Source organism: Oryctolagus cuniculus, chromosome 13, assembly GCF_964237555.1.
Source record: "Oryctolagus cuniculus chromosome 13, mOryCun1.1, whole genome shotgun sequence".
Lineage (NCBI taxonomy): Eukaryota > Metazoa > Chordata > Mammalia > Lagomorpha > Leporidae > Oryctolagus > Oryctolagus cuniculus.
Genome location: NC_091444.1, coordinates 38,875,216 through 38,889,428, shown reverse-complemented (window position 1 = coordinate 38,889,428; position 14,213 = coordinate 38,875,216). Strand labels below are relative to the sequence as shown.

At 51.5% G+C, this 14,213-nt stretch overlaps 1 long non-coding RNA gene across 1 annotated transcript; it reads right to left on the bottom strand.

Moving 5' to 3' along the window:
- Window positions 1-3,022: 3,022 nt before the first annotated feature.
- Window positions 3,023-12,136, bottom strand: LOC127483437 (uncharacterized). Its single transcript, XR_007909644.2, has 4 exons — window positions 12,000-12,136; window positions 11,188-11,329; window positions 3,482-3,662; window positions 3,023-3,271 (listed from the first exon to the last, which is right to left on the bottom strand). It is a non-coding gene; the product is annotated as an uncharacterized lncRNA (long non-coding RNA).
- Window positions 12,137-14,213: the final 2,077 nt, after the last annotated feature.

Here is a 14,213-nt window from a genome sequence, read left to right as displayed (position 1 = left end):
CTCTCGTGGGGAGGGTGTGGCAGCATCCTGGGAACACACAAGAAGCTGGACCGGTGCTGTGCTGATGGGAAATACGCTCGGCAGGAGGCATGCTTGTGATGGTGCCCTCGTGGGTTCTCCTGGACCCAGGACTTTCTTACGCTTCTAACTATCATAGGAATTCATGGCACCACCTCAAACTGCAAATTCAAAATCTCTTCAATGTTAAAAATTCAAACAAAAACTCTTGGATTCGCAGGGAAAACAGGGCACACGTTCATATACCTTCATAAAGAAGGACTGCTTTTCGGGGATAAAATAAGATTCCCATTGTGTACGTCAGCACAGGGCCTGACCATAAATTGATGCTTGTTCTGACACTGGTAGGAGACGTGGTTTTTTCAAGAGCTCAAAATAAGTTCTCTTACCGTCTGCACACATAGCTCCATCTGCTCATACTTAACAAGGGCAGCCGTCCAAGTCTCTTCAAGGTCATTTGAAGCAAACTTTTGTTGCACGGCAGTAAACACTTTCACTGGGTAAAATTACTTATAGAGTGATTGGACGAATGCATCTCAGGGCTCTTCAAGCAAGAGCTCCCTTGGATGTGCCTAAAGCTTCCCACTGAGAATGAGGCATCGCCATGTGAGAATGAAAGCTTCGGAAAGCAAGGCAACCTGAACGAATTAACCCACGAGACATGTTCAAGACTGGCCGGCTCTGCTGAATCTGCCTCGGAAAGTCAAGCCAAGCCTTGGCTCTACGCTTCAGAGGTGCACCGTGAAATTGGAAGAGTATGCTTATCTCATGAGGGTATCCTCTGGCTCACTAACTCATCTGACCGAACCCTCCTGCTCATTAGTCTTCCCGAAATAGATCCTGTGCCCCGCGCTCACGGGGTTCTGGTGGAGGCCTCATCATCTCCTGCCTCTCGTGATCACCTGCCTGGACTTCCGGCCCTCCCCTCCCTCACCCCACCTCACCCTCGCAACCCTGACAGTGACGCTCCCAGGTGAGCAGCCTTCCACAGCTGTGAATGAAACTCACCTTCCGCGTCACCCAGCAGGGGAGGCTCTTTATATGGCCCCAGATTCTCCCAACTTCGCCTTCCACTGCCGCCCTGGGTGCACACTGTGCTGAAAGTGAGCCACCAGGGGGCTCCCAGCAAGCCCACACTTGTCTTTAAACTTATCCCCCTGCCCTTGACGTCCGCTCCGCTGAGCACTCTTCTCTCGACCTGTCCAAATCCTACCTATTTTGGGCTCTGACTAAAATCCTCCACACAGCCTTCCTTAATCCCTGCAGCTGAAAGGGATCCATCCCTCCTCGGAGCACTTCGGACACTTTATTATCTGAATCTCTCTGGTTACACTCCCTATTCCTCCCTGTGTTACCGTTACTTAAGAATGTGTCTTAATTTCTCAGTAGACAGAAGTTTCTTAGGAGTAGAGAACATGGGTATGATTCATCTTTGGACTCGCCAAAGCACCGAGCATAGCATTTGCCACACGGCACCCGCACTCAAGGTTTATTGCTCCAAACTCACCTGCTTCCCCTGCATGGCCGTCCCATCTCCTGATGCCTCTGTGTTGTCCACAATGCCATCCCTATTCTTGGCACTACCTCCCCCACCTAACCAACCCCCTTATCTGCTGATCTTTCTCTTGCCGCCTTTTGCACACCTATTAGTCCCTTGCATTCCCCCTGCCCCCACCCCCACCGCTCCCTCCCTTCTCCACTCTCTTATGACTTGAGCTTTCATAAGGTGTCCTGGCCGCCGACCTCTCTGTCCTCAGATTAATCTGATTTTAAAAGCTGCACCAGCTCAGTGCTCCAGTGGTACTGCTCCTCATCAATGCCCTCCCCTTCGCAGCAGCTTTACCCAGTTCCTGGTCGCCCTCGGTGCCTGAATCCGGCGTTGGAAGGCTCCCCCTAGACTCACACCAACCTCCATAGCTTCAGCATCCGGTTTGCCTACACTGGGCCCTGTCCTCTAACCAACCCAAAGGCTCCCCACTGGACCTTGCTCCTGGCTCTTAGACGGTGTTGCAGCCCGGATGCCACCTTTGCCAGCTGGAATCCTAACCAGCCTTGATCGTGGGCCAGACTCCGTGTCCTTGCTGGTGTCTTCCTTGATCCTCCCAGAATTCTCTCTGGATATGCCAGTTGGCCCTGTCCTGGTGCCTCTGATCCCGGTGTGACCCTCAGAGCCCAGCCTCTCCTGTGCTGAGGTCTTAGAGTTCTCAGAAAAGTTTGTGTAGGGACCGCCCTGCAAATCAGCCCCTTTCTACACTTTTATCACTATACATGCCCAAGAAGTTAAACTTTCATGAGGGTTATTGCCTTATGCCATCTTAATATGCACTTCCAAATATGTAGCAGAGTTTCGCCGCCTAAACCTTAGATCACTCCCCTGGAAGACCTGCTGGCTCAGCCAGTCTGCGGCGGCCCCACCCCTTTCTATGGGACCCTCCTATTTTGCTGGGCTCCCAGCCACTTCCAAGGGCAAGCACAGCACGGGCATCGCTCTGCCTAGGGGCACTCTCTGTAGCCTTCAGGGGCTGGGGATGGAGCAGTGAATTAACACACCCCTGCAGCAGCCCTCCAACAGTGACTGGCAGGAGCTGGCATACGCAGACCCCTGTCCAGCGTTGCCTCTACGAAGTAAGCTCAGGCCCTCGCAGTGGCCATGGGCAGGACAACGCACTGCGGGAGGCCCTCCCTCCCCCTCTGCTGTTGCCTCCCCCTCTCCAGTAGACCACTTCCTTGGAATCCTTGTCTCTGAATTTACTTATTTAAAAAAATAGTTATTTTTAATTTATTTGAGAGGTAGAGAGACTTCCTGTCCCCTGGTGTACTGCTCAAATGCCCACCGTGGTCAAGACTGGGCCAAGACAAAGCCAGGAGCCAAAAATTCAATCCAAGTCTCTCCCATGATGTCAAGGCCCAAGCATTTCAGCTACCGCCTACTGCTTCCCCGGTACACATTAGTGGAAGCTGGCATTGAGCAGAGCTGAGATTCAAACCCAGGGACTGCAGTGTGTGACATGAGAGTCTTTTTTTTTAATTTATTTTTATTTTTTTGACAGGCAGAGTGGACATTGAGGGAGAGAGAGACAGAGAGAAAGGTCTTCCTTTGCCGTTGGTTCACCCTCCAATGGCTGCTGCAGCCGGCGCACCGCGCTGATCCGATGTCAGGAGCCAGATACTTCTCCTGGTCTCCCATGGCGTGTAGGGCCCAAGCACTTGGGCCATCGTCCACTCCCCTCCCGGGCCACAGCAGAGAGCTGGCCTGGAAGAGGGGCAACCGGGACAGAATCCGTTGCCCCGACTGGGACTAGAACCCGGTGTGCTGGCGCCACAAGGCGGAGGATTAGCCCAGTGAGCTGCGGCACCGGCCGACATGAGAGTCTTAACCTGTGCCACTGGGACTTCTGTGGGAAGATGATCGAGGGACTTGGTGACAGCTCCCACCCACCTCCACAGAAAGCCGAACACTCACCCTCAGCTCCCGGGGAGTCCCCCTTGGTCTTCCTCATCCTCCCCACAGACAGCTGCAGTGTGGTTCTGTTTCCCACTCTGTGCTGGTCGGGATGATCGGCCGCTCCCGCCTGGGCATGTCACTCCAGCAGAGAGAATGTGTCTGCTCCACCTGCGACACTCCCCTGCTGCAGATCTCTCACCTGCAGGGTTGAGGCCAAGCTCTTGGTGTGACGCGTGACACGCCGGGGTGCTGTCCATCCCCCACAGCTGCCTTCCGGTCCCCTCCCTAGCGCCTTCTGTCGCCAAGCTGGGGCAAACACAGACACTTTCCCTCCTCCCGCCCCTCTGGGCCATTCTCTGCTGGGGGAGGGTCTTCTGCCATGGTCCTTAGCCCCTTAGGAGGCAAACACCTCACCTGAGGCTGAGTGGCCACCTGCCCTGGCAAGTGTTCCCTAGACCCCCTGGGCCAGAGGTATTTCCCCTCTGGGCAGAACTCCACTGGAGCACAGCTGGGACTGTCCCCGCGCTGTATCTTGTCTGCTGGGCTGCCTCTGCAGGTTAAACATAGCAGTCATTCGCCAGGGGATAGAGAACACAGCCCTTGATCTCAGCCAGACTGGTTGAGTTCAAGTCTTAGCTCCAGTACCTAGCAATTCCAGTGTAATCACAGACAAGTGAGTTAAGTGCTCCGTGCCCAATTTTTCCTTCTGAAGGAGCTGGGAAACAGGACCTAACTCAAAGGGCTTTTATGAGGATTACAAGGGTGGAAAATGCAACACAATTCAGGCACACAGAAAACAATAACTACTAATTAGTATTAGAAATAGCCATGTTATGAGTATTATTAGTAGTATCCTTCATCTTTACAAGCCCAAGTAGAGAATCCTATTGAGGGGCGCGTCTTTATGAAGCTTTCCAAAAAGAGACTCAGCCTCCCCAAACCTACTAAGTAAGAATCTCTTGGGATGAGGTTGACGGAAACTAATGGCAACTTCACAGTGATGCAGGATCCCAGGCCCTGAAAAAGGACATTTATAGCCCAGTGTGAAAGCCCTGTCAGATCTGGCTGCTGATTAATAGTAGCACGTCAGCAATGTGCAGCGGGGACTTATTTGGGAAAGAACACTTACCCTGCATGAAGGCTGTATGGAAACTGTATTTGCGATTTTTGCAACCTTTTCTTATAAATCCAAAATTTATTCAAAAGGAGTTTTAAGAATGCCCCCCCCCATGGGGCGTGTGTTACCAGAAGATTCATGGGTGTGAGGGGTTCTGATAGGAGCCCTGTTTAATGACTGCCAGAGCACAGCTCAGTGCCAGTGCCAGCGCCAGCTGGGTGAACTGAGTGACTCACCCGCCTGCCTGGGATGATCACTTACTGCTGTGTGTTCCCTTGGCAATGTCCCCAGTGAAACTCTTTGCACCCAATAGCCTGGGCCATGTCATTGTCTTTGTCACCACCAGGGCTCCAGCATATACGCTGTGATTCAACAGGAGACGGCCTTTGTGTAATTGAATTTAATTAGCGCTTCCAGCTCCACAGTCCCAAAGAATCTCTAGTAGATTTCCTAGGAAATTTTCTCAAAATACAATGATTTTGTTTAAAGTCCTTACTAAGCTTTATTTTTTTATTTAATCTTACTATGCTTTAGAATACAGAAGGACACTTTCAAACTGATAACCCCTCTAAACTTGCGTGTCTTACCTAAAGAGAGTTCTAGAAGAAAACTGAAAAGCAGAGGGTTTAATGTAATAGTTTTTCATAAGCACTGCTAGTCGCCGTAATCAACAGCACTCAGCAATCGGGAGGCACATGTGACACAGAGGCGTTCAGAGAAAGCGTCCCTAAGAAGTTAGCTGCCCCCTAAAAGAAAGTCCTACGTGCTGAAGCAGAAATAGATGTCACCAACATCTTCCAAACTGTGTAAGATGGGGAGTAATGCTACAGGATTTTCCACCCCACCCCCTGCCAAAATGCAGAAATGGCCTGAGGTTATCATTTGGTTTGCAACTGTGGATCAGGGTTGAAACCACAGTGGTCCACTCCCGGCTCCTGCCTTGTTCAACCACATACCAGCGTTACCCGTATCAGGGCAGCTCTGCCTTGCAGACGAGTGGCCCTTCACGGCTCCTCCCTCCTGACCAACGCTTCAGCCTTCGCACAGGCTGCCAGTGAGTCCTCGCTTCTACGTACTCTCAGTAATAGGGTCCCCGGCCAGTTGTGTTCATGTGAGTTCCAGGAACCCCAATCGTCCTCACTTTAGGATTTTTGTGGCGTGAACTAGGGCCTATGATTTCTATCTATGTGTCTTTCTATCTAACCTCTCTAATCTATCTATGTATCTAATCTATCTATCTAAAAGAGAGAGACAGGGGCCTGCGCTGTGGCACAGGTTAATCCTCCACCTGCAGCGCCAGCATCCCATATAGGCACTGGTTCTAGTCCCGGCTACTCTTCTTTTGATCAAGCTCTCTGCTGTGGCCTGGAAAGTGGAGGACAGCCCAAGTCTTTGGGCCCCTGCACCCATGTGGGAGACCTGGAGGAAGCTCCTAGCTCCTGGCTTTGGATCAGTGCAGCTCTGGCTGTTGGGGCTATTTGGGGAGTTGACCAGTAGATGGAAGACCTCTCTCTCTCTGTCCCTTCTTCTCTCTGTCTGTGGCTCTGCCTCTCAAATAAAGAAATAAAATCTTTAAAAAAAAAAAAAGATAGAAAAACAGACAAAACTCTCACCTTCTGGTTCATTCCCCAAATGCCCACAATGGCCAAAGTTGGGTTGGGTGGAAGCTGGGAGCTGAGAACTCAGTCCAGGTCTCTCACATGGGTGGCAGGAACCCAGTCACCCGACCTTCACCCCTGCCTCCCAGGGTCTGCATCCACAGGGAGCTGGGCCCAGATTCTTTGATATGGGACATGGGTGTCTTAGTCACTAGGCCAAATGTCTGCCCTGGGTCTGTGGTTTCTGGCATAAGGGACCAGATAGAAGAATTCTTTGCTAGCAGTTCTTTGGGGATTAGGATCTACAGAAGGGAAGTAAACTACATCCATTTGCATGAAAATCACTGGGTCTTTTGTATAGAACCTCAGACTTGGATTCTGAGAAGACAGATGGAAACCAAACCAAACCAAGCCCTAAAGTAATCTGGACCAAACCGCAGGATGCTAGGCCACTGGAGATAATCAGCAGGAGCCCTCAGCCTCTAACCTCACGTCTAAGGATGCTGAGTCACCCCACAGTACCTGGCTGCTTGGTTACTGAGAGCTGTCCAGGCCTGGAAGAAGGTATTTCAAAGAGATAGCGGAAGACCAACTGCCTTCACACAATACTGCAGGCTTCCTGAGTCACTACTGCAGCACCCCTGATAAAGGGGGCCCCCAAATCCGCTTCACCTCTCCCAGCTCCAGGAGCTCTTTGTCTCCCGAGGCAGCCAGCCCCTTGCCTGGACAATTCCAGTTATGGCATATTTCCTGGTTGTCATCAGTATCAACCAATCGCTCACTGGGGGGTTCTGTCCTCTTGGGTGAAACCGGCTTTAAAGCACTCATCGAATCCTTGCTGTGAAATGGAAATACATACGCCACCCCTCTAAGGGCCCTGAATGCTACCACCATAACATCTGCTCAACCCAGATGAAACTGCATGGAATAGACCAACGGGACCCCAGAATGCCTTTCCGGAAATGGGTACTGGCCTTCCAGGTCTAGACTCTGCAGAGCCCAGCTTGACCTCTGAGTCTCCAGCCTCACCTCTGGCCTTCCCACTCCTGGCCAACCTGTTCCAGTGTCACAGCCTTCCTTACTGGGCCACTCTCCCATCCCAGCGCCTCGGGGTTTGCTGTCCCTGTGGCTAGAAGGCTTTTCCCCAAGGTTCTCACAGCCAGCTTCCTTCTAATTCTTCAAGTCTCAGCTCAGAAGTCCCCATTTCCAGGTCCAGCAGTGTGGCATAATAGATAAAGCCACCGGGAACGCTGGCGTCCCACATGGGCACCAGTTCAAGTCCCAGCAGCTCTACCTCTGATCCAGCTCCCCGCTAACGTGCCTGGCAAAGGCAGTAGAAGATGGCCCAAGGGCTTGGGCCCCTACACTCCTATGGGAAATCTAGACGAAGCTCCTGATTTCTGGCTTTGGCCTGGCCTGTCCTTGGCCATTGTGGTCATTTAAGGAGTAAACTAGGCAGCCTTTAATCCTGATCACTTTCTCCATCAAAGACTCACTTCACAACCTCCAGCACACAGACTAAGACCTGCACATGACAGAGGCTAGTGGAAACACTCCCAGAATAATGGACACACACCAAAGGCTTCACCGTGTGGGCCAGGGCTCAATGTCAGTCTCCTGACACACTTGCACACTCAGCGCACACGTACAGCAGCTGAGGGTTTCTTGGCATTAGTTGCCCATCGTTGGTGCCGTGGCTCCCTGGCAGTGCCTTCCTTCTGTCCACCCCTGCCTGCCTACTCCCTGTGCCAGCACCTGCTGATTGAGCAAACCCTGGTAATGGCATCTCCATATGCAGCTCTGTTTGCAACATTGCAAGCCAACATCTGAGTGTTCCCAAAACTCTCGCCAGCGCTGTGTTTACCAGTGTACTTATTTATGCAGTAGTTGTGAATGTTTGGAGACACTCCTCACTGAAGGAAAAAGGCAACAAAGAACAGCCCACCTGATATGATGGAAAATAGCATTCTCCCGGTTGCCAGAAAGTGCTGGAAGGAAACTATGGTTCTTCCTTGCAGCTAGGTAAACAGTTCCACCAACACCCAAGTCTCACAGTGGAAGGCTTTGCCCATTTTAAAACTGGTGATGGCTATGAATATTGGCTGGTGAAATTCTTTCTCACGAGGGCGTTAAAGACATAAATTCACATTTTGGTGTTTAACATATAAATTCATATTTTGATATTTAACTCAGAAGCACCGTTGCAACCCCAAGAGGCCGTGGGCCCCCTCTTCTGGCTTTTCCTTATTCTGCTACAATGGTGGAGGTTTTAAACAGGTGCACAAGTTCTGTGACACTCCTATCATCAACCAGTGGAGCCTGGGGTCTCTTTCCTTGAGTCTATCTGTGATTGGACCAACAGAAAACACAGGTTCACAAGGACACCAAGGTTTCTGGGACATTTATTTGGGAACCTTCAGTCCAACTGTCTTGTAAGAAGGTTCAGTCATGTGGCTTAGACGAGAGAGTGAGGGAGACAGAGAGAGAGAGAGGGAGAGAGAGGATGGGGGGATTCTTGGGGACCCCTGGACACAGGCATGAAGACACTGAGAGCAAGCTCCATGTAGCTGAGCCCATCAAGCCCCAGACTCATGAACCAAAGAAATGATGACTTTAAGCCATTGTGTTGAGCGGCACTAGAACACCAGCTCCCTGTAAAGGTCTTTGCTGACGCACAGTGTTGCAAGGCTTGGAGCCCAATGCTCCCCCAGCCCTGGCTGGTAGGGCATCCGCTGTGGAGCACTAGCGGTCATGGCTGCCTTTGTTACACAGCCTCCCCCAAGGCCAACTGCAGCCTAAGCACCTTCCAGACTTCACCCACCTGAGTCCTCCCAACACGCCTCCGTGGTAGATAATAGTGTTACAAGACCACCTCGCTGAAGTATCAGGGCAGCAGATGGCTCCTGCAGCTATGTCGCTCAGCAGATGCGTGTGGAGGGCCCCCCTGGCCTCTGCCTTGTGCAAGGGACTTGGCTGCCAGGAACTTGTCAGTGGGTGGTAGGCAAGCAGACTCGGATTGTAGAGTGAATGACTGCTGTGAAGAGAACAAGGACCTGGACGTGGCATGGTGAATGGTGAGGGCAGGTAACAGGCAGGCCGGGGGAGCCAGGGAGAAAGGCTTCCCCAGGGAGGCGCTGAGCAAAGAGGGTAAGGGTCATGTGGGAGGAGCCATGTGCGCTCCGGGGCTGCTGAAGGAGAGTCTCGGCTTGGTGGGGCTCCAGGATGGGATGACGTGGTGGAGGACCCAGGCTGAGAAGCCTGGTGAGAGATAGAGAGAGAGAGAGAGAGAGAGAGAGAGAGAGAAAGGTCCAGACATGGAAGGCTTGGGAGCCCGCGTTAGGGATTCAAGCTTTCATTGTAAGCCCTCGCCTGGCAAGTGAGTAGAGCTGTAAGCCCAGGCAGGATACAATCCAAATTGTGGTTTTGCAAAGATCAGTTTGGTCTCAGTGGAGAGAAGGCCCTTGAGGGCACCCATGAGCTCAGGGAGGGTATGGAGAATTCAGCTCCCCACTACCATGGCCTCCAAACGACCATGGCCTAAAGAGCCCACCAAGAGGAAGCTCCCGCTAGCTGCCACTTTCTCCCTCCCAGCTACAGCCAGCCCCTTCCACAAGGTGAGCAATGGAAAGAGCAGCATCGGTTAGGCATTTGCATTCTTTCAGGTTGAGCTCCTCCTATTCCCACATGGAGCGCATCACAAAGAACTCAGATGGGTGCCTTCTGCTCAGTTCCCATCTCCCCAGGCATAAATGGAGCAGCCTACACCCAAGAGTGAACAGCTGGGCACCTGTACAAGCGCCCAGGACCGAGGGGAGGCTCAGCTCGCACGTGTATGCCACGACTCAGGTAAGTGAGCAGCCCACTCCCCTGTGCTGTGCCTGCCCTGGGGATCCTGACTCTCTGGGCTTGTGCCAGAAGTCTATTAGAATCTGTTTGCCTACGTGAACGTGCCAGCAAGGAAGAGGGCTGGACAGTCCCGCTTATGCACAGGCCTTTGGAGGGAGGGAGGGAGGGGAGGAGGGAGGGAGCAGGATGTCTCTCACGGACTCCACAGGCATGGCCAGTAGAATGGCACAGCCACACTCCTGCTTGGGACTCAGGCCACTTCAACGCAGCCAAGGTGGCAGAATGAGCATCACTTCTCAAGAGCCAGGCAGCTTGAGGTCCTCAGGGGACAGCATGTTCCTGCCATGGTGAGACCTGTCCGGAACCTCATGTATAGGCTAACCAGGGGTGACAGGAACCCGCTTTTGAAGATCTTCATGAGAGACCGCCTAGGATCCTCTGGGAGTAACTGGAGAGGTTTTAAATTAGAGTAGAGGGGCTTTCCTTGGGGATGCAAATCAGGGGACTCTGTCAGTGCTCTTCAAGGGGAGAGGGCGCCTGGGAAAAGTCGGACTACTTAGGGAACAGCCAAGAGCATAACTCATCACACCTAGCTTTACTGCCGACACACGCCACAGAGAAAACCCAAGGACTCTCCCGTTCCCCTGGTGTGGGGGAGACTGCGCGGTGGAAAGAGTCCTCTCCCTGACTGTAGTCAGAGTCCTCCTGGGAAACATGGACCAGCAGGCTGTGTGTCCCTAGCTGGGGAGGCAGCACAGGGATCGGCTCACGGGGTTGCAAGTTCACAATCTGATGGAGGAGGCTGGCAGGCTGGAGCCTCGGGGAAGAGTCACGGTTTGAGTCCAAAGGCAGTCTGCCTGCTGTAGGACCAGCGCCGCAGATGAAGTCCACGGCCACCCGCTGGTGACTGCTCTACCCTCCCTTCGAACCTTCAATTGATTGGCTGAGGCTCACTCACATTAGGAAGGGCAATCAGCCGTATTCACAGCCCACTGAGGTACGTGCTAATTTCATCTGAAAACACCCCCACATACAGAATAATGTTTGACCAAATACCCGGGCACTGTGACACAGCCAAATGGACACACAAAGTTAACGGTCCCCTGGTCTTAAGGAGCCCAAGTCATCCACGGCCCCATGCTGCTCAACTGATAGAGGCTTACCTGCTAAGGCGATGTCTGATGGGCACAGCAAGGGAAGGAAGTGCACGGGGTCCCAGGACTAATGGAATCGAGGGCAGACGTGCCATGGAAGGCTTCAGTATTCGGGAGATTCCAGGTGCACTGCTGGCTCTCTGTCTGTATGCTGGTTCAAAGCAAGGGCATTTGGTCTCAGTGCTGAGTAAGTCACCATGACTCAGCCCATCCTCCCAGGGAGTCGTGTTGAAATAAAAATCGGGGACATGAAAATGAAGGTGGCCGTTCCTGACATCCATTTTAAGGGTTGAAAGGAAACCCATCTTGTGCTTTCTTCAAGTTCAGACCCTTGCTAGCTTCCAGGAACTCTCAGTGGCTGCTGAGCTGACTGCGGGAATGAGGCCATTCTACGGAAAGACCGAAAAAAAAAAAAAAAAAAAAAAAAAAAAGAAGCCTTTTTCTAGAGAAAAGCCAGGGTGTTACCCGAGAAGCAGGGGGAAGAGGGATGTCCCTGGGACAGGCTACTCAGGGCGCCTGTTCTGACAACCCTTGAGATACTGAAGATCCCAGTGGTCCGGCAGGGAGCGAGCAGGTCATGGGGAGCGAGGGTGCCCAAGGACCAGAGGCGCAGAGCTGTCCTGGAGGTTGTCTCAGTCGACCCTGGGCAGCTCTGCATGAAATTCTCCTGGTCAGTGAGCCTTGATTTTTGAAATGAGAGGACCGCAGATCTGAGTGCTGGTGTCGCCAGACACAGGCAGCGAGGGGCTGCATTTGGGGGTTTGGTGGGCGCCTCACTGCTGGCCTGAATGGCATCCACAGCTGCCCTCCCCACAACTCACCTCCCTCGTCCTTGTTAATGAGCTGACAGCGCCCCTGAAGCACAAAACACTGCGCTTGGCCCAGAGTCAGAGGTTAGGTGCAGAAACTTAGAGCAGAACCAGGGAACTGGTTTACAGTGCAGACTGAGATTCAGAGTGGGCGGGCCCTGGAATCTGCACTTTAACAAGCCCCTCCCCCTTAAAGACAATCTAATGCAGATGAGCCAGCAGGCAGTTGGGCAAAGAATAAGAACCACTGCTTTTCCAACTCTTCTAAGCGTGACTAAGAGACCAATTTTATATCAACGCAGTATGTGCACATGCTTTGGTGGGTTCATGGGAATGCTTATTATTCTGAAAAACTTTGCATGGATTTCAACTACTTTGCATCAAAATAAATTTATCAGTGTCGGTGTTTGGTCTAGTGGTTACGCCACGGGTGGGCACATCCATGTACCACATTGGAGTGCTTGGGTTGAAGTCTCGGCTCCACTGCTGATGCCAGCTTCCCACTAACACACACTCTGGAAGGTGATGGCTCACGTCCCTGGGTCCCTGCCACTCCACGTTGTGTCCCTGGATCAGGCTCCTGGCTTTCAGCCCTGGCCTGGCCCAACCCCAACCACGGAGGGGGCATCTGGGGTCTGAATCAGCAGATGGGAACTCTTTTTATCTCTCTCTAAATAAATAATTAAGTAATCAATTATTAGACTTATATTTTAATTTTCTTTTATAATTTTCTTTTATACTTTATGAAGTACCTCATAAACAATCAAAACAGATATCTGCAATTAAATCTATAAGGTATTCTGATGTGCTTTGTGCTTTGCATTTATATGGTAAAAATATATAACCTTATATTTAGCATCTTAACTGTTTGTAAGTGTAAGTTTCTAATGTTCAACATGAGCATATTCACATTGTTGGGCAACAGTGTTTTCTCACACAACTGAAGCTCTGATCCATTAAACACTGACTCCCTGTTCCCCTCCCTGAGTCCTGGTAACTGCCTGCCTTGGTTGGAATGTGTTCCCTTCAAAATTCAGGTACTGTGGGCTAGTGTAGCAGTGCAGTGGGTTAAAATGCCACCTGGATGTCAGCATCCCATAGCAAAGTGCCAGTGTGAACACTGGCTGCTCTGCTTCTGATCCAGCTCCCTGCTGGTGCGCCTGGGAAAGCAGCAGGAGATGGCCCAAGTGCTTGGGTCCCTGACACTCACATGGGATGTTGTGACCTGATGGAGGTCTGGGCTCCTGGATTTGGCCTGGATTAGCTCTGGCCATTGCAGCCATTTGAAGAGTGAACCAGAGGTTAGATGATCTCTCTGTGTCTCTCCCTTTCCCCCTCTCTCTATTACTCTGCTTTATAAGTAAGTAAGTAAATAAGTAAATAAATAAATAAATCATTTAAAAAAATAAATTCAGGTGTTGAAACTTAATGGCCAATGCGATCATATTGAGGTAAGACCTTTAAGAGATGATCGTGCCAGGAGGGTTTGGATAGGGATTGTGCCAAATCTGTGGACAGCTTTGAGTAGTATGGGCATTCAGACAAAATCTTCAGTCCCTGAGCACAATCTGTCTTTACACTTATTTGTACCTTTTTTTCTTTCTTTTAACAATGTTTCCTAGTTTTCGGGGTAGCGCCATCCTTTGGGACTGATCCGATACGCTGTGTGGCTTATGAACACGGAATTGGCTTCTCAGGCTCCTGAAAGAAGAGAAGTCCAAGACCAAAGCCCCAGCAGATCAGGCGCCTGGTGAGGTGTGGCCAGGATGACCTTGTCTGAGTGCCGGCTTGTAGTTGTACCACAGTGGCCGTTCTGCCTACGTTGGACTTCTCAGTTATATACGTTAATACTCGCATAATAAGCTAGAAATTCTCTTTTCCTTTCAAGTCCTTTGGAATTATATCTCTGTTTTTTGTTTGTCTTTGCAACTCAGAATCAGGACCACAGTCTGCAACCTGGGTGATGTGCTGAGAAGGTTACGTGAGATGCAGGGAAAAGCCAGGCGAGCGTTCGTTCCTGTGGAGTTCCATCTCTCTCTGCACCCAGTGCAAAGTGGGAACGAAAGGGAGGTTAGGGTTCACACCCATCCTCAGAGGACAGTGTGGGCGTGTGGAAGTGCAGAGGCAGGAGCAAGTGATGCAGCCGAACAGTCCGTGGAAATGCTGTTTGCTGGCGCCGCAGGTGGGCGCTGTGCCAGAGGGATGGATGGCGAAGGATTGTGAAGT